The sequence below is a fragment of the Henckelia pumila genome, chromosome 2 (genome assembly GCF_033568475.1).
Source record: "Henckelia pumila isolate YLH828 chromosome 2, ASM3356847v2, whole genome shotgun sequence".
NCBI lineage: Eukaryota > Viridiplantae > Streptophyta > Magnoliopsida > Lamiales > Gesneriaceae > Henckelia > Henckelia pumila.
The window spans coordinates 95,761,813-95,783,481 of NC_133121.1; positions in this window are offsets into that span (position 1 = coordinate 95,761,813).

Sequence of the window (21,669 nt, forward strand, 5' to 3'; positions counted from 1 at the left end):
TGAAACTTGTTATATGTAGATATGCATGTTGTAGAAGATTTAAACCATGTTTGAGTTGGCTATGAAAGCTGGTGTTTGATTATACAAGAGTGGACAGCAAGAATGGAAAGCTGAAATCTTCTGCTGCATGGTGCCCGCTCGATCGGTAGATTTTGCCCGATCGAGCGCGGCAAGTAAATGGGCACACCCGAGAGTTTTGATTCATGGCTCGCTCGATCGGCTAACTTTGCCGAATCGAGCGAGGCTCGGGATTTAAAAAAAAAAATTTCTTCTCTTGATTTATTATTCTTTAATTTTTTGATTAATTGTTTAATTAGTCATTCGTTGCCCTAAAAAGAGATTAGCAACCCGAGGTCCCCACAGAATTCATCTGATTTCTACTCTTTGATCTGATCTCTTCTCTATTCTTATTCAATCTGATATAAGCATACTTCAACAGAAACCAAAATAAAAATTAAAGGAAATGCACACATTGTGAAAGAACAAGCCATGAATACAAGGATTGTTGGTACAAGGACAAGCCTAAATGTCGCACTTGTCATAAACTTGTCCATGTAAAAAAAGATTGTACTAAAAATAATCAGCAACAAGCCAATTTTTCGAAAGAAAAAGGAGAAGAAAATATGTTCTATGCTTGTCATCTTGCCGCCGAGAAAAAGAATAGTGTTTGATATATTGACAGTGGTTGTAGTAATCACATGACGGGAAATGGTGCTCTTGTTACAGGAAAAAGAACAATTTGTGTTGAAACAAAGGAAGGAAATAAATACATTCATGACGTGTTTCTTGTGCCGAATTTGGAGCAAAATTGTTAAGTGTTGGACAACTTGCTCAAAATGGATATGAAGTTCACTTTAGAGGGAATTGTTGCACATATTTGACAAGAATGTATCTAAACAAATTTTGGCAAAGATACAAATGGAGAAGAACAAAAGTTTTACACTTATTCTCAAGTATGCAGGAATTATGGCAATGAGAACTCAAATGATGAATGATTCTTGGTTATGACATTGGAGATTTGGCCACTTGAATTTTCAAAGCCTCAAGCTGTTACACAACAAAAATATGGTACATGGACTTCCGAAAATTGAAGAAATTCAGCTTGTTTGTGAAGGATGTGCTCTTGGAAAGCATCATAGACAATATTTTCCTAAAAGTGGAGCTTGGAGAGCAAAGAGGCCTCTAGAACTTGTGCATTCAGATGTGTGTGGACCTATGTCGACACTCTCTCATGGAAATAACAGGTATTTCATCATTTTCATTGATGATTTTACCCGCATGACTTGGATATATTTCATGAGAGCCAAATATGAGGTGTTTAACATTTTTCGGAAGTTCAAGAATTTCATTGAAAAACAAAGTGTGTGAGGCCTTTATTCTAATCATCTAATTAGTAATAATCCAAACTAAATCAAAGTAGGAATCAAGATGGAAAAGAAATAAAAATTTTTTTGAATGAGTGAACAGTGCCCGCTCGATCGGTTAATTCTTATCGATCGAGCAGCCAAGAATTAACAAGCCACTGCCCATAAAAATTGACCCCCCGCTCGATCGGTTAAATCTTACCGATCGAGCCGGCAAGAAATTGCCAACCTTCTGCCTCGGTACAGGGGTGCTCGCTCGATCGGTAATATTCAACCGATCGAGCGAGATGCTCTGTACCAGAAAAATTCTGGGTTTTCTTCCAAAAAGCAATCTCCAACTCAAACCATTCCACAACAACATACAATTCCAGTCAACAAGATATGAAAGTATTCAAATCTAGATTCATACAATCCTCAAAATATACCAAGCATAAATCCATCTAGTTCAAACTTATTCAAAATACAAAAAGGAGTTCGAATACATAAACGACTCCTAAACATCAAAGCCTCACTTCTATCATCTCAACCACCTAGTCATGCTGCCTCTGACTCGGTCCTGCCCCACCTGTTGCCAAGTACACATACAAACAAAGACAACAGCCAGATAATTCGATGAGAATAATATTTTCAGTAAAAGAGACTAGCATACAATATCACATAATATAACAAAACATGATATATAATCAAATTCCACATATGCCTCAAGTAATTCATTCAATTGCGGAATTAAAATGATATGCATGAATTTAGAACTTCTGGATTATCAGACTCAGATAATCAAAATGCAATTCATCTAATCTTTTCTTCGGTTGGGATTTCGAGGTTAAAATATCCAACAATCACACCGAACTCCCCTTTTGAGGTGGACGAGGTATACTTTAATCCTCTAGACTCCAGAGCATCATAGTGAGTTAATCGACAATGTAGTAAATCGCGTACCCAAGTCACTCAACTATAATCCCTAGATATTCTAAATCAAAATGAATACTCAATAGGCTCAACATGAATGCATATGAAATCTCATGCATTTAATATAACTCAAATAAGCATTCAAAAATGCAAGTATGTGATTTTCTCGTAGGACACTCGAATCAATCCAACTCGAGTTAATCGTCTCATTCCATTCCAAAGTCGTCTTATACCTTCTTGCAGTTTCACAATCTTCAATCTGTAAAACAACAAATCTCAATTCAAATTCTATTCAAGTTCTTCGATCGATAAATAAGAAAGTCGATACTATACTGGCTCAAATTTTCCAAACTGATCAAAGTTGCAATCTCTCAACTCCAAGGAATTCAGTTCAATCTATCAAAAGAAGTCATAAGGATCAATATCGGCATCCAATCTTACAATCAAACGATACGATCAAAATTCAAACGAGACAATATTCAAACTTCAAACTGACGGCATAACGACTATATTCTGATAAACCGGAAACGCAGACAGCATAATATCAATCCAAACAACTCATATCAATAATCAATCAAACATTCAAACTCAAATCCAACACATCCCAAAATCCAAGTTTTCGAATTTCATTACAAAAATAATAACAATTCCGAACGACGCTCTATTTCAATTCCATCCAAGAATAAGCGATAAGAATAATCTCAAGAATATCATACCCAAAAAGAATCAAATTCCAACTACATCCGAAAAATAAAACATGTCTGATCGGAGAGAAACTTACAATAGAACGAAGCTCTCGCTGCTGTGACTGCAAATATCACTTCAGAATTAAATTCTATCGGACGAATCGAGTCGAAAATGAAATCACAAAGCTTGGAGCTCCCTTTGAGCGCCTTCAATGGAGAATCACATTGGAGGGTATGAAAGGAAACAATTGAAGACTAATTCAAGCCTTTAGATATTATAACAAAGTTTATTTTTGCGTTTTAGTCTCTGAAATTTCCAAAAATTTCAAAATAGTCTCTGATCAATAAAAAGTCAGCTCTCGAATTCTGAAATCACTGATTATCTCAAATAAAGTCAATTAAGATAATTTTGGGGCGTTACAAAGTGGATATGTCATTAAAGTTCTAAGGACAGATAATGAAAAAGAGTATAATTCTAATGAATTTGATAAGTTTTGTGATGAAGAAGGTGTTGCAAGACAGCTTACTGTCCCATACACCCCACAACAAAATGGTGTATCGGAAAGAAAAAATCAAACCGTGATGGAAATCGCAAAATCAATGTTACATGCTAGAGGTTTGCCTAAAACTTTTTGGGCTGAAGCGGTATACACGGCCGTTTATGTGTTAAATAGATGTCCAACAAAAGCTTTGATGGACAAAACACCTCTTGAAGCATGGAGTGGCAAAAAACCATCGGTGAAGCACTTGAAATTTTGGATCAGTTTGTTATGCACAGATTCCAAAAGAGAAGAGACAAAAACTTGATGAAACTAGTGTGAAAGTATTTTTGTTGGTTATAGGAGCATGTCGAAGGGTTATCGTCTTTATAATCTGAAAAATGGAAATATAATAAGTAGCAGAGATGTCATATTTGATGAGAATTCAATTTGGAATTGGGATAAGAATGAGGTTGAGAAAGGTGGTGCATTTTCTTTTAATGACTAACAAAATTCAGCAAGAGAAGTTGATGAAAATGATGAATTCATTCCACAGGCAGAGACATATTTTCCATCCTCCAGTGACTCATCTTCAAGTTCAAGTTCATCTTCATCAAGTCCCAATACGCCAAAGATGAGAAAATTACATGATGTTTATGCAAGGTGTAATTTCTGAACGATTGAACCAAAAAATTTTGATGAATCAATCAAACAAGATACTTGGAAAAAGGCAATGGAAGAAGAAATATGTGTCATTAAGAAGAATAAGGCATGGAAATTAGTTGAAAGACCGAACAATAAAGAAGTTGTTGGTGTGAAGTGGATTTATAAGGTGCAATTCAATGAGGTGGCTCTTTTCCATGAAACAAGCCAAGACTTGCTTGTGGCCAAAGGCTACACTCAACAATATGGAGTTGATTTTCAAAAATATTTTGCACCGGTTGCTCGTTTGGATAAAATTTGAATGCTTATTGCATTGGCAGCCCAACAAGGATTGTGATGAGTTCAAAAATTTCACATCAAATAAATTACCTTGAACCGATAATCACGAACCAATTTCTTCAATAAACCGAGCCAAATGATCCCAAAATATTTCTGTGTATCAAAGAAAACATGTGAGATGGCGTCGCCCGAATGCGAAGTCACTTCAACGCTCAAGTCAGTATATGATTCAATAGAAAAGATGTATAGAAATTTCAAGAGATATCAAACATGTAAAAAAGTGTAAAAACATAAATGAGATGTGCATAAAAAGAGTGGGAGACATTATGTAAAAAATACATGTCTTAATAAGGGTTAGAGATCCCTTATTTATAGGAAAAGAGTCTCAGTCTATGTAGAATTATAATGTATAATACAACTAGATTTATGCATATCCATGCAATATTATGATATATCTCTAAAATATAAATAAAGATATGATTGGATTTTTATCATGTCATCAATACTACCTCCCGGAGAGAAGTGATGACGAGTGAAACGAGGAGGAAATTTGAAGTGGTTGACTTTATATTTTAGATCATGTAAGACCATATTCTGGTTGACTGCAATTTCCTTTGAGCGTTCGCGATGGAGTGAACTTATATGGTGCCGAGATGGTCGGGCTTTTGAGACACCCATGAATTGCATGGGATGTGCCGAACTTGATTGGGATTTTGAGATAACCACGAGTGGTGTGGGTTTACATCGTGTCAAGCGGGTCGGGCTTTTGATATAACCACGAGTGGCGTGGGTTTACATCGTGCCGAGCGGGTCGGGCTTTTTAGATAACCATGAGTTGCGTGATATATGCCGAGTTGATCGGGCTTATAAAATGTCGAACCATAGATTGGACCTTATTAACAGATTTCTTTCCCAATTTCTGTAAAAAGACCCAAACAAAAAATACAAGACAATAGAAGTCCAACAAATCCGATCACAAGAAAACAAACATATAATTTTGATAGTAAGAAATTCCTCAAAATATTATTAAAAAATGATAATAAATTTCAAAAATGAAAATTTAATTATTTAATTCCAACATAAAGATAATTGAAGTACTTTTCTCGTTAATGTGTTGTCAATGACATGTCTTTGGATGCATTGTAAGATAACATCTTATATTCTTTGATCAAAGAACCGACTTGATGTAGCAAGCAAAAATTGATCTCTACTATCCAGAATGTGTATCAAGATGTTCTGAACTCATGATTAAAATTTCAAATAATATCAACGGTTAGATTTTTCAAAATGATTTTTTCAAGAACACGTCTCAAAAATTATGCGAGCAGATTGTGTTGCAACTAGGCAGTCCGAGACACCTTTCACAAGCTCAAAAAATCAGATCAAGATCTTCTTGTTCAGATACTTGATAACATGATCATAAATATGAATACCAAATTTGAACTCGATCCGACGGTTCAATTAGTTTCAATGATTTTCGCAAGTTTCTAATGCGCAAGCCATGCGAGGATCCAAAATTTGTTTCTTATTCTCTTTTCTTGTACTCACTATATTAACCCTTTGTTTTCAAATTCCCACAAACAACGCCAATTTATTCATATGATTTTTTCAAGATTTTGATATGCAAGACCTGCGAAGAACACATAGAAGCTATGCGAGCAAGCAGCTTCTGTTCGGCGGTTCAGATCTGATTGTACAGGCCACCAATCACAATATCCACTGTTAATATCCTTGATAACATAATTATAAATATGCATGCCAAATTTGAACTCGATCCGAAGGTTCAATTAATTCATATGATTTTTGCAAGATATAGAAAATATGAGAAAGACATGTAAAAGAAATAGATGAGATGTGTAAGAAAAATATGGGAGACGTTATGTAAAAAATACAACATGTCTTAATAAGGTTTAGAGATCCCTTATTTATAGGAAGAGAGTCTCAGTCCATGTAAAATTGTAATGCATAATACAACTAGATTTATGCATATCCATGCAATATTATGATATATCTCTAAAATATAAATAAAGATATGATATGATTTTTATCATATCATCAGATGGAAATTGCATCAACTTGATATAAAATCACCCTTTTTAAATGGAGAATTGATTGAAGAGATTTTTGTGGAACAACCTCAAGGATTTGTGGTGAAAGAATGAGAAGATGAAGTATACCGGTTGAAAAATGCTTTATACGGACTCAAACAAGCTCTAAGAGCTTGGTACACCCAAATTGATTTATATTTCAACCATCAAGGTTTCAAGAAAAGCAAAAGTGAGCTTACCTTATACGTGAAAACTCAAGGTAAATTGATACTTGTTGTTGCATTATATGTCGATAATTTATTGTTTTGTGGTAATGATGAGAATATGATCTTTGAGTTCAAAAATGTGATGATGAAAAAATATGAAATGAGTGACATGGGGTGCTTCATCATTTTTTGGGTATGAAAATTTATCAAGAAAATAATGGTGTGTTCATTTGCCAAAAGAAATATGCTGAAAATATTTTGAAGAAGTTTGGCATGAGTGATTGAAATCCAAATACTATTTCAATGGTAGTGAATGAGAAACTAAAAAAAATGGTGAGAAAAAGGTTGATGCAACTTTGTATAGAAGTTTGGTTGGAAAGTTGTTGTATCTAATTGCCACGAGACCGGATATCATGTTTGCCACAAGTTTGTTGTCGAGATTTATGAGCAATCCTAGTCAAACACATCTAAGAGCTGGAAAAAGGGTGCTGAGATATATTAGAGGAACAACCAACTTTGGTGTTAAATATTGGAGAGGTTGCAAATTGAAATTATAAGGATATTGCGATAGTGATTGGGCTGGATGTTTGGATGATATGAAGAGTACTTCAGGTTATGTTTTTTCTCTTGGCCCAAGTGTGTTTTCTTGGGCATCAAAGAAACAACAAATGGTTGCTTAATCTTCTACCGAAGCTCAATATGTTTCAGCTGCTATTGCAACTTCTCAAATCATTTGGTTGAGAAAAATTCTTGAAGATATTGGAATGAAACAAGAAGCTGCCACCGAACTATTTTGTGATAACAAATCTGCAATTGCAATGGGGAAGAATCCAGTTTTTCACAGTCGAACAAGACATATATCTATAAAGTAGCATTTCATTCGAGAAGCAATTAAAGATGATGAAGTGCAGCTCACATATTGCAAGTCTGAAGATCAACTTGTAGACATCCTAACCAAAGCTCTTCCCAAAGGCAAGTTTCTGAAAATGAGAGAGCTTCTTGGAGTTGTAGATCAGTACATTAAGGGGGGAGAAATTTAGTATTTAATTATTTTAATGTACTGAATATTTGACTTTTGTGGTTAGAATAGTATTCAAAGTCATAGATAGTATTTATTTTAGTATCCACTAGATTAAAAGGGAAGCTTTTTTTGTACGTTTATTATTACTTCCTCTATCATTGAATGAAATGCTCTTGCTGTTAAATTTATTCTTCTCTGCACAAGCTTAATTTTTTAGCCCATTTTTAAATCTTCAAAACTCAACAAGATGCCTAATAATTTAGGTTGGAGAGTGGAGACATATAAAGATACCATTAAATAAAAACAAAAAGACAAAAAACCTCAGATTAAACCGTGATATGATATTCTTCTTCTTAAATCTCTGCCAACTGTATTCTTCAAAAGATCAAAGTACTGGTTTATACAATAAAGATTTATATATATTGTACATTGAGATTATAGAACTTGCAATACTTGTACAAAACTGAATCTAAAGTAAATAAAATTATAAGACTTTGATCAAGAAAAGATGTTGAGAAGCTTATAGATTTTGGTAACTATGTGCAACATACTAGCACATAACTTTGCTTCAATTGCTAAATGAGACGGTTCTGTGGAATCTTGGGTTCAAATGAGATCTCTTGGCCTAAGGAAAGTTCTCGGCCGAAGTTTTATTGATATGACGGATTTAGTGTTGAGTTCAGAATGTGAAGATGCGATTCTATTTTACCCCGGCGTGCTCGAAAAATGAAATTTAGTTTAGCCATGGGTGACTTTATAATGCTATGAGTTGTAAACGTGAATCCATTGAAGCATGAGCCGGGTTGCATGAGCCCACAAGAGCATAGGCGAGTTGGTAAGGCATGAGGTGATGCAGAAAGAGATTTCCCAGCATTGCAGATTCGATCCTCGTGTGGAGCATATTCCCTGCTGAAATATTGTGTATGTGTGTGTGTGGGGGGGGGGGGGTATGCTTTGGGGGTTGGCCCTGTTGCTCCCCCTCCCTCTAGTCCCTGTCACTCGTGCACATCCCTCGATTTAACCCCTGTATGAGCTAATGGACCTATGATTCATGTGGGATGGGGTCTCCTTTGGGGTCAACCCTTTTGAAAGAAAAACTGTTGTAAACTTCATTAAATAGTCTCCAATCCGGTCACTTCAGTAGGCTTCTCGGCTTGGTGCAGTTATTTCAGCCGAATATCATATCCACTTGTCACAATTTTGGTATAAAAAACCTTTCTAAATTGGGTTAATAGTTTTTTGAAGTGAAAAATGTGAAGTGTGTGAAGTTCAAACCAAAGATGGACCACAATCGTTTCTTTTTATCTTTTTGATTGGGACCACAACCATTTATTAATCAGGAATCAAGAAAAATGTAAATCTATGTCATGTGGAATTCAAGTTTGTAAGTTCATAGCCATCAACTTCAGATTTTGATGGATGCACCTGCCTAATGAATTCATCAATATACATCTAAAATGACTATTTTGAGTCGAATGTTCGAAAAACCATAGGCAATACTTAGCCTAGCATCTTGATTATCACACATAATTTTAAAAGGATGACCATATTCAAGTTTCAATTTAGTGAGTAGTCTTTCAGCCACATTCCCTCACAAATTCCTAGTGCTAAGGCTCTGTATTCAGCTTCTGCACTGCTATGTGCCACTACAGACTGCTTTTTGCTCCTTAAAGTTACTAAGTTTCCCCACACAAATGTGCAATATCTCTGAAAGAACGTGTATATCACATTATTATCACATTGAGAATTTTAGATTTTGCCTTTTCTTGACATGTTGATAAATTGATCTTATCTTGTATATCTTAATTGATTAGAATTGAATAAATTATCTCTTGTTTAAAGATATGAGTTACATCTTATCAAATATGTTGATAAAATATTTTATTCTAACAGATTGGTGTTTGAAATTTGAGTAGGATTTCCAAAAAGATTGAAGATCTATTTAAGAAGACAATCCTACACAATAAAGGGACACACAGAAAACGTAAAGTGCAGAGAACAAAATCAGATTACTAAAGGAATTCTAAAGCTATGACAATCAAAGACCACTGAAGAAATTATGAAGTAATCTGTGCCGTGATGAAGTGTTGCCTAGGAGTGTTGGAGACAATGAAGAACACACGAGTGAAATATTGCTCTGAAAGTGGATCTTTGGTTCTTTCGTCTTAGGCATATTGTTGGAAACATCATATTGTCTTTATTCTAATTTCTACTAGTTTTTAGGATGTTTTTTGCATTTTCTCAACTTGTTGAGAAAAGAAGGTTTTCATGTACAATCACTAGTTGTTTTTGTGTAAACTGATTTATTTCTAGTAATCTTTATGTCATGAGGCATCGTACAAGTATTGATTACTTGTGCATAATTATTTGTGTTATTTATCATTTTTGTTTAAATATTCCGATGCATATGTTTTCTTGAAGTGCTGACAACACTGCAAGACAACACTTACTCTGAAATTTATTTCTGGTATTTCTGTAATTGAGACATCAAAAAATTTCAAGTGGAATCAGAGACCAACACCTGACAACACTAAGTGAGATTCTGGTTTTTGTGTTTGACAGAGTTTATTATGGAAATACCATATCCCAGCACTACTCAACGTCCACCAATCTTGGATGGATCCAATTATGATATTTGGAAAGTTAGGATGCGAGTGTATATCCATTGACAAAAAATCTTGGCAACGTGTGTTACAAGACTGGAGTCCACCCAGGAAAACTGATGGAGAATGAGATTTTCTCCTCAAACCAAAAATAGATTGGAATGCTGAATAAACTGCTGCTTCAAACTTGTTATATACTGCTTTTGATTCCAACATGTTTGCATTAGTGACTAACTGTGTTTGTGCTAAACAGGCTTGGGAAAAACTTCAAATTCACTGTGAGGGATCTGAGAGTGTGCGTCGAACCATAAGAAGGATTCTCACTACTCAGTTTGAAAATTTGAGAATTGAGGAAAGTGAGACAATTGAAGAATATGAACGCCGCTTGAGGAAGATTTAAAATGAAACAATCGATCTAGGAGATGCTATATCAAATGAACGTCTTGTAAGCAAAGTGTTGCGATCACTGCCCGAAATATTTTAAATGAAGCTATGTGATATTGATGAATCTAGGGATACATAAATTTTGAGTATGGATGAACTGATGAGTTCACTGCAAACATATGAGTTAGATATGAATATGGGGAAAAAGGAAAAGGTAAGTCTATTTCCCTACAAGTTTCTAACGACTCATACAATGATTTTGTTAATCTGAAAAAGAGAGTAAATGAGTCTGACTTAGGATATGAATCTATTGCCCTACTTACCAAACAATTTGATAACTACTTGAAGAGAACGAAAACTCAAAGAAATCTGGACAGAAATCTAAAGATTCAATCACTCCTGCTGATGGAAGACCCTTGAGAATCGGTGGACCAGATCAGAATACCACCTCATTTAAGATTCAATCTCGAACAAAAAAAGAAGGAAAAACACTGACTATTTCGAAGAGGGCTGATTCTCTAAAGTGTCATGAATGCACAAGTTTTGGTCACTAATGCAAATGAGTGTCCAACTAGACTTTGAAGAGGGATGAATGCTTCCTTAAGTGATGATGAAGATGAAGAAGGTATAGAACCAGAAGAAGAAGAAGAAGAAGAAGAAGAAGAAGAAGAAGAAGAAGAAGAAGAAGAAGAAGAAGAAGAAGATACTCTGTTGTGAAAAATTGCTCGCAAGCGTACGAGTGTCAAGTTTTAATATAGTGAATGAATCAAGTGTCGATCCCACAGGGAGTAAAATGAAAATATTCAGTGCTTGTAATTAAAATAGTCTAAACTTTATCAAGAAAATTAAAATCTCAGAATTTTTCAGAAAAATAAATAATCAAACGAGATTTAAAAGCACGCACACAACTTTCAAAAATAATCAATCAGAGAAAATTGGTCTAGAGGTTTAGATTTCACCTGGTTTCAACAAAAATCAATCCTAATTAATTAATCTTTATGAATTTCAGTCAATTAATAGCCAAGAACACTTAAGTTTATTATTTTCCTCTCCCGAGAAACAAATAATTTTTATCAAATAAAATTCAATTCCAATAACCCTATTAAGAATTTATCGCAGTGATCTATCACAAAACAATGTTCTTTTTAAAAGTTCTGTTAAAATTATACACTCTCTCGAGCTATATAAATAATTAATAGTGTAGTTTCTAATGGTCCTATTCAAAATCTCCTCTCCCGAGTGCCAGATTTCAAATAAATATAACAAATCAATTATTGATCAGATAATTGAAAAAAAAATCAATTCTAGAAAAAACAATTAATCTAGAAGAAACTCAATTCAATAAAATCAAAAATTCATGAAAGTGTCTACACCAGGTTCCATCCGACCTCTAGACTCTAAAAAATTAGTTCATAATAAAATTCTGAATAAAACAAAACATGTTCAAAAATCCACACATATTCAGAATAAAATAAATAAAAGATAAAGGAAACAAATCCGTCGTCGACGCCGTGTCCGGTCGATCGATCTCCGTCTTCGTTCTTCAATTAAAAGCTCAGAAATCCTTCTAGAAATCTCACGATCAAGCCCTTTCTCTGATTTGTACGTGTATTGTGTGTGTGGCGGCTCTCCCCTCTTTAAGTATGATTCAATTTCTTTTATATCATGTGAAAAAGCCCATCCAAAAAGCCTATAGAATACTTGCCCGAAATAATAAAAATCTTCTCTTCAGCGACGGGGCGGGTGCTCTAGGAACGGCGCGGGCGCGCCTCAGCCTCGATTTCAATCTTCCACTCTTCAGATCATAGCGCGATAGCGCTTTCAATTTCTCTCCTTCAGCGCTAAGTTTTAGCGCTAATAATTAAGGCCCACTTGAGAAAGCCCATTAAGCCCTTCTCTATACGTTCTTTTCCTCTTTCTTCTTTTCTCTTCTTTTTATTTTCTTTTCTTTTATCTTCTAAATTCTCATTTTTCTTCATTTTTCTAAATAAAATCAATAATTCTCTGCAAGCACAAAAATAACAAAACACAACATAAATCTGCTCGAAACAAACAATTAACAATAAAAATCATATATAAATTAAGTGTATAAAATACACTTATCAAATACCCACAAACTTAGACTTTTGCTAGTCCCGAGGAAAACTATTAAAAACAAATTCCAAACTCAAATCACCAAAACTAACAAGAATAGCCAAGAAATATTATGGAGCAATGGCCTTAGCAATAAGTTCAAAAATTCAAATCCAATCATATCACACCCAACTAACACTTGAAAGTTTTCAGTCATAACAAAATAACCGCATAAACTCACAATCTCCGCAACTCACGTTTCAAAACACCCTTATCCAAATTCAATTCACACATTCATAGATCATGAGAACTTTTCAAGGTAGCATAGGATCAACTAAAGGATATCAAAAATCAAAAACACTCACAATCGGGTAAATTCAAAGAATAATAGCATGTGCATGTTTCGATCAAAATTCATAATCATTAAAAGCATCAATCAACAGTCCATAGGCTAAATTATCGCAAATATTCTCCACTAGTATATTGGGCAACTGAGACTCGGTCAATAGGACTTAATCAGCTTGTAATGTAAGGTCTGGCTCATGGCTACAAACGAAGGATAAGAATTCAAAATAAGGAGTAATTTATTTCTTAAACTCTAATTACGACTCCTTTCATTCACAATTTTACACTTTTTCTCTTCATTTTTTTGTTTCTTCATTCTTCATTCTTCTCTTTTTTCACCAACAAATTTTTCAACAAATTTTTTTTTCTACTACCTCTTTTCATGTTTTCAAATCATCCACTACATTATTCCATTTTCACAAATAACACTAGGATCATATAACAATTTAGCACTCAAACTACTCCCTTAAAGGTAGGAATTAGTGTTTAGGCTATTCAGGTAGTCAATGTAGGACCTTGAAATAATGACGAATGGGGGTTTATCACACATTTACACGCATGTCATTCGATTTTTAATAAAGCTCAAACAAGGTAATAGGGATAAAATATATTAATGGGTAGCTTGAAAGGCTCAAATGAATTCAGAAAAATCGCCTAAACCATTCCTAATCATAGTTATGCCCGTATTTCGCCTCGAAGAGTGTCCGAACTAGTTCTAGAAAAGTCTCAATCCACAATTAAATCATACAAATATCAATCAGTGCAGAAACAAATAATCATCAGCAGTAAACGATGATTTTCAACAAATCTCAGAATTTTCTATACCTCAAAGTACTATATACGTGTAGGCTCAAATAGGCAACTAAGGATAAAATAATTCAATGAAAATTAGGCCCAGAAATTCAAATAATGCCTCAATCATATCTATGTCTGTATGTCTCAAAAATCATATTCAAGTATTAATCACAGAGTATATAGGAAATTGTTCATCTAATTGGTTTCATTTTTTCAAAAATATTTTGTCAGATAGGTAGACAATTATGGATTTCAGTTATAGCACAAAACATTTTTCATCATTGGCCATGCATCCATTTCTTTCTTGACTTCTTTTCAACTCAACTCAACAAAAACAACAACTAAACTCAACAAAAATTTATCTATGAAGCACAATAAAACACTTAACTAATCAACTATCAATCAACCAACTAATTCAACTAAACAACAAGATCAGACACTGTTTCACCCCCCCCCCCCCCCCCAAACTTAATGTAATCATTGTCCCTAATGATTAAAAATCAATAAAAAAACAAGGGACACGGGACGCGTACCTTCGACACCGAGCATCAGTACCCGGCGATATAAACTTCATGGTGATGAAAAATAATGTCCAACATGTAGAACACCATCAGAAGCCGATCATCAGAAAATTGAAGACGCACAACATGAACATCCAATTTAACATGGTGTATGCCCCTTAGAAGTTGATTAGCGCCTTGGAAGCATGGTTTTGTGGAGAATGCAATTTCACAAGGTTGTGCGCCCTTGATAAACTTGTTAACACAAAATCTTGGACAGCTGGTAAGCATGATCACGCATGAGTTGTTGCGCTCTTCGGGAAGCTATCGAGTTGGATAAGGCACTCTTGGTTGATTGCTGTAATGCAAGGAGTAGTGTGCGCAGCTGAGTTACGTTGCTGGTAGGAGAAGCAGCGGGCGATCGCGCATGGAAGAGCTGCTGGAAGTGCAGATGATGACTGCGCAATTGCACTTGATGAAGCGCATATGGGAAATGGAAGGGCGCGATTGCTCTGAGTATTGCGCTGATGGGAGCAGGAGGGCGCGATTGCACTGGGGTAAGCGCAGATGGAGAGCGCTATCACGCATGGTGGGAAGCGCAGATGGAGAGCATGGTGGGAAGCGCAGATGGAGAGCGCTATTGCGCAAGTGGAAGCGCAGATGGAGAGTGCTATCGCGCAAGTGGAAGCGCTATTCTTGCATGAGTAAAACGAAGAGGATGAGCGGGCGCTTGAGAGGAGTGGTGCGGGCGCGCCTTTAGTTCGCAAATCAACCCAAAATTTCTCCCAAACAAAGGGCGGGCGCGCGATTGATGGGGCGGGCGCGCCGTCTGCTCGAATTTGAGATTTTTAAGCCTGAAAAAATTTGAAAAAAAGAGAAGAATTAGGCTTCAAAAAAATGATAATAAAATACTTAAAAAAATAAAAAAAAACAAATAATTAAACTAAAAATAAAATAAAATAAAATAAAATAAAATAAAACAAAATGCTTGGGTTGCCTCCCAAGTAGTGCTTGGTTTAAAGTCGTCAGCCCGACTTTCACCGGTGTTAATTCTTCCCTTTCTCTTTCACGCGCCAAATAAATTCCACGAACCGCCTTTTAAATTTCTCTCTTGTTCTTTGTGGTTTTCTTCATCGATAAATTTGGCGTTGTACTCTTTTATTCAACCTCAAAATCAGCTCTTGGACATCTCTCCAACTTCACAACCGGTTCAATTAAGCACAATTCTTCAATGGGTGGAGTGGGTGCTTTTGTGAATAAGTTGAAGACCACTCGTTCGTACTCCACACCCATTGATAATTCACCCTTCTTGACACCTATTTTGGCATCAGCATTAGCCAAAAACGGGCGTCCAAAAATCAGCGGAGCACCATGATCCGCTTCAATATCCAATATCACAAAATCTGCTGGGAAGATAAATTTATCCACCTTGACTAGAACATCTTCAACAATTCCTAGGGGATATGTAATGCTTCGATTCGCCAATTGCAATGAAATCTTAGTTGATTTCATCTCTCCCAACTCCAAGGCCATGTAAATAGATAATGACATTAAGCTAATACTGGCCCCTAAATCACAAAGTGCATTATTAAAATGAGAACCACCAATAGAACAAGAAATAGTAAAACTCCCGGGATCCTTAAGCTTTTGTGGCATCTTCTTTTGTAGCACCGCACTGCACTCTTCTGTCAGATTGACCACCTCGTTCTCTAGCAGTCTCCTCTTCTTGGACATCACCTCCTTGATGAACTTCACATAATTTTGCATTTGCTCCAAAGCATCAGCAAAGGGGATGTTGATATGAATCTTCTTGAAAATCTCCAAAAATCTTGAGAATTGCCCATCTAAAGCTTTCTTCTTGAACCTCTGCGGATATGGCAGTGGAGGCTTGTACATCGGTTTCTCAGGTTCAGGCTCTTTCTTCTCGATTTCCTTCTCTTCAACTGCAGGTTCTTGGACTCCAACTTCTTTTCCACTCCTAAACTCTATGGACTTACACTGTTCTATGGGATTCACCTCAGTATTGCTTGGGAATTGGCCGCGATTATTATCTTTCAGTGTGTTTTCCAATTGCCCAATGCTAGTCTCCATAGACTTCATCATGGCACCCATATTTACCATATGTGTCTCCAAGCTGTCAAGACGAGACTTAGTTCTCGCCATCCTCTTACCTGATTTCTGCACAAAAGTACTAACCACATCCTCTAAAGAAGGCTTACCCTCACCCTTTATTGTGTTGTATCCCGGAGGAGGATTCAACACATTGTTATTGTTAACATAAGAAAAATTTTCGTGATTACGCATAATAGGGTGATAAGTATTAGGGACATGATTAACTCTGTAAGCTCCATAACCTCGGTAGCCATTAGGATTAATATAATTAACTTCCTCTGGGGTATGTGATCCTTCAACTCCAATTGAATCTGCAACATTAATCTTATTTAAAGAAGCTATCTGTGTAGTCAGTGCAGATAATTGAGTAGTGATGGATGTGAGAGGATCCACTGCATACACTCCCGCTGGCTTCTTGACTCCCTTACGCTCAGATGGCCATTGAAAGCTATTAACCGTCATCTTCTCCAACATATCATAAGCCTGAACAAGGTCATTTGCAAAAATAGTACCTCCAGCCGCAGAATCCACATTCATCCTCGTAGGCGCATTCAGTCCGTTGTAAAACCACTTGATCTGTTCTCAATCTGCAAAATTGTGGTTAGGACAACGTCGAAGTAATTCTTTGTACCTTTCTCATGCCTCGTATAGCTGTTTAGAATACATCTGCCTGAATGTGCTGATTTCTATCTTCAGTTGGGTGGATTTGGCAGGTGGAAAATATTTCGCAAGAAATTTTTCTGCCATCCCCTCCCAAGTAGTGATACTTCCAAGCGGCAATGATTGCAACCAACTTCTGGCTTGATCCCTGAGAGAAAACGGAAACAAGCGTAAGCGTATAATATCCTCAGACACACCATTAATTTTTACCGTATCGGTTATCTCCAAAAAGGTGCGTAGGTGTAGGTGAGGATCAGTAGTGGTGCTCCCATTAAATTGGTTCTGTTGAACCATGTTGATCAAGGCCGACTTTAGCTCAAAATTGTTGGCATTGATGGTTCCTCGAGCGATTCCAGAATAGTGAGCCTGGATCGTCGGCCTGAAGTGATCTCTGATTGGCACCAAGGGAGCTTGTTGTGCTTCTTCTTCAGCCATGTTCTTTAATTCTTCTCTTCTAATTCTTTCCAAAGCACGTGCAGTTCGTTCGATCTCCGGATCAAAGAGTAGAGAATTCGCACTTTGAGATCGTCGCATAGACTACAATTAAAAATAAGAAGAAATTAATTAGTAACTTAAAAAAAATCTCTAAATTAAAATCTAGACTAATTGGTAACAAGACTAAAAAATAATCAAAATTTACTCCACGGCAACGACGCCAAAAACTTGTTGTGAAAAATTGCTCGCAAGCGTACGAGTGTCAAGTTTTAATATAGTGAATGAATCAAGTGTCGATCCCACATGGAGTAAAATGAAAATATTCAGTGCTTGTAATTAAAATAGTCTAAACTTTATCTAGAAAATTAAAATCTCAGAATTTTGCAGAAAAATAAATAATCAAACGAGATTTAAAAGCACGCACACAACTTTCAAAAATAATCAATAAGAAAAATTGGTCTAGAGGTATAGATTTCACCTGGTTTCAACAACAATCAATCCTAATTAATTAATCTTCATGAATTTCAGTCAATTAATAGCCAAGAACACTTAAGTTTATTATTTCCCTCTCCCGAGCAACAAATAATTTTTATCAACTACAATTCAATTCCAGTATACCTATTAAGAATTTATCGCAGTGATCTATCACAAAACAATGTTCTTTTTAAAAGCTTTGTTAAAATTATACACTCTCCCAAGCTATATAAATAATTAATAGTGTAGTTTCTAATGGTCCTATTCAAAATCTCCTCTCCTGAGTGCTAGATTTCAAATAAATATAACAAATCAATTATTGATCAGATAATTGAAAAGACAATCAATTCTAAAAAAAACAATTAATCTAGAAGAAACTCAATTCAATAAAATCAAAAATTCATGAAAGTGTCTACACCAGGTTCCATCCGACCTCTATACTCTAAAAAATTAGTTCATAATAAAATTCTGAATAAAACAAAACATGTTAAAAAATCCACACATATTCAGAATAAAATAAATATAAGATAAAAGAAACAAATCCGTCGTCGACGCCGTGTCCGGTCGATCGATCTCCGTCTTCGTTCTTCAATTAAAAGCTCAGAAATCCTTCCAAAAATCTCACGATCAAGCCCTTTCTTTGATTTGTACGTGTATTGTGTGTGTGGCGGCTCTCCCCTCTTCAAGTCTGATTCAATTCCTTTTATATCGTGTGAAAAAACCCATCCAAAAAGCTCATAGAATACTTGCCCGAAATAATAAAAATCTTCTCTTCAGCGACGGGGCGGGCGCTCTAGGAACGGCGCGGGCGCGCCTCAGCCTCGATTTCAATCTTCCACTCTTCAGATCATAGTGCGATAGCGCTTTCAATTTCTCTCCTTTAGCGCTATGTTTTAGCGCTAACAATTAAGGCCCACTTGAGAAAGCCCATTAAGCCCTTCTCTGTACGTTCTTTTCTTCTTTCTTCTTTTCTTTTCTTTTCCTTTTTATTTTATTTTCTTTTATCTTCTAAATTCTCATTTTTCTTCACTTTTCCAAATAAAATCAATAATTCTCTGCAAGCACAAAAACAATAAAACACAGCATAAATCTGCTCGAAACAAACAATTAACAATAAAAATCATATATAAATTAAGTGTATAAAATACACTTATAACACTCACAATGCACTGAATGTTCTGCTCTAGAAGAAAAACAGTGTTGTCGCAAGTATCTCAACACTTGGCCACAACACAATCCAAAAGCTATTTTGTTTGAATATATCTGTAACTGAAGATTTAAATAATCAGGATGCTGGTGAGGATGAGCTTTTTCTAGAAAATTTTCATAAAATGTATGAAGAGTTGTTTGCTGATTGGGGATGAGGAACAAATCAAACTTTGCTCTATCAAAATAAAACAGTGAACTGAAGGCAGCAGTAGTTAGACTTGAAGTTATTCTAAGAAAAAAATATTTGGAGTTGTTCAAAATAAAAGAGGAACTTGGAAAAACTACAACTACACTTGTCATGTTCAACTCAAGTAAAGCCAAACTTGAATCAATGCTAATGATGGGACATAATGATATAACTTGACTAGGCTTTGAGAACAGCAAGTTATAAGTAACAGAGTCATAAAAAACTATGTTTATTAAGGAAAAGAGTCACCTTGCTAGGAGTCCAACCAGTCTTCCAAAAGAAAAATCACCCTGTTGTTTAATGAATTTAATTTTTAATAATTTGTGCAAACGGGATTGTTTTTAGCAAAGTGTAGCACGGTTTGTAGCACCAAGTGTAGCAGAGAATTTCGTCTCGTAACGTAACTTAGAGAGTTTTGTACATATGGTATCAACTTTTAGAGAACTCATGTTGAACAAAGATGTTGTTTGCATGTCCTAAGTTAAGTTATCATGTTTTTCGTTCATTGTAAACCTTATTAGATGTATGTAGATGGTTATACATCATTAGATCAGCAAAGGACAGAAAAAGAACAGAATTTCAGAGGTTCGAGCAGAGTACAGCTTGCTCGAGCGCCACATGGTGCGCTCGAGCGAGCCTTGTTCACCCAAGGGCTGCTCGCTTGAGCGAGCCATGTTCGGGTCCTCTTTTAAAAGAAATTTGTATAGATGGTTGCTTACCTATTTTCTTGAACTTCATTAACTAAGATTAATTGTCCAATAAGAATTGAGATTAGCACCCGAAGTCCCCACAATATGTTTGTGGACCATGTCAAAAAGTCAAGCAAACTCGAGTGTCACACCCAGTGTTGCAACACTTCGGGAGAACACGTTGTCTTGAATTCTACACATGGACTTAATGGGACCCATGGAGATTGAAAGTTGTAGTGGTAAAAAGGTATTCTCTTGTATGTGTAGAAGAATTTTCAAGGTACTCGAGTGTCACACCCAGTGTTTCAAAAAGTTGATAAAAGAATCACTAACTTGTATGCCTTGAAGGTTATCAGGATACGAACAGACTATGGTAAGGAATTTGAAAACTTCTTATTTGATTGAAAATGAAGGAATTTCACATGAATACTCAGCACCTAAAACACCTCAACAGAATGGCATTTCAGAACGGAAAAACAGAACTCTGCAATAAATGACAAGGGTTATGCTAAGCTCAAAAAACATTGCAAAATGATTTTGGGTTAAAGCTTTGAATACTGCATGTCATATATTCAATAGAGTCTATTTGAGAAAAGGTTCTACTATGACATCCTATGAAATCCTCATGGGAAAGAGGCCTAAACTCAAGTATTTTAATATCTTTGGTTGTAGCGACCGATCCCGGATCCACTACCTAATCAGAGTTAAGAGCATAATTAAGCATTCATTAAATAAAATCGCTGCGGAAGACTTAAATACAAGCAGACCGGTAGAATACAACCGGCTAATCAAACTTGATTTATACAACTCAATCGAATCGAATTTAATTAAAACCTACAGCTAATCCTGCTGTCTTCAAGGTCACTGGCTACTCCAGGCTTCTGGTGCTCAATCCTGCACCTACACCTGCCCCGTCGAATAGGGTATCCAGATACACAGAAAATACTGGGCGTGAGCTCTAAGCTCAATACAAAAGCACGGATAAACATACAAATATGATGCATGCAAATGACAGGGTATCCATATCTGGGATAACTGTATACAAACTGCTCAGACTGGCGCCTGGGATATAAGCTCGTCACATCGGGGTAGCTAACCACTGTGTGCGACCACTCATTCTCGAATCACGGACGCGGACCACGGAGTCCTCGAAGTATCAGTACCTAAGGGTACTCGATATCAAACATCCTAACAGGGCTGAGCTACCCTAAATGGCTCATCTCGAAAGATATACAGATGTTCAGGCACAATATGATACGCACATGCCGCATAACAATAATAACATGCAAACACATAAATGCAACATATAAGCATGCATATCCGCTGGCAATCTCAGTCAGTACTTACGTACCTTTCTAAGGCAGTCCTAGTAGTCCCACTCTAGGTTCCAAGCCTATTATCAAGTCTACAATGCAAATACTCATGCATCATTCAATAAGCTCTAAAAGCCTTAACTAAGCTATTGCATACTCCTAAATAATTTAAGGAGACCATAGTTATACCTGCGTCCGTCATTAGCCCACTGATGGCGACTATCCCGCAACTAGG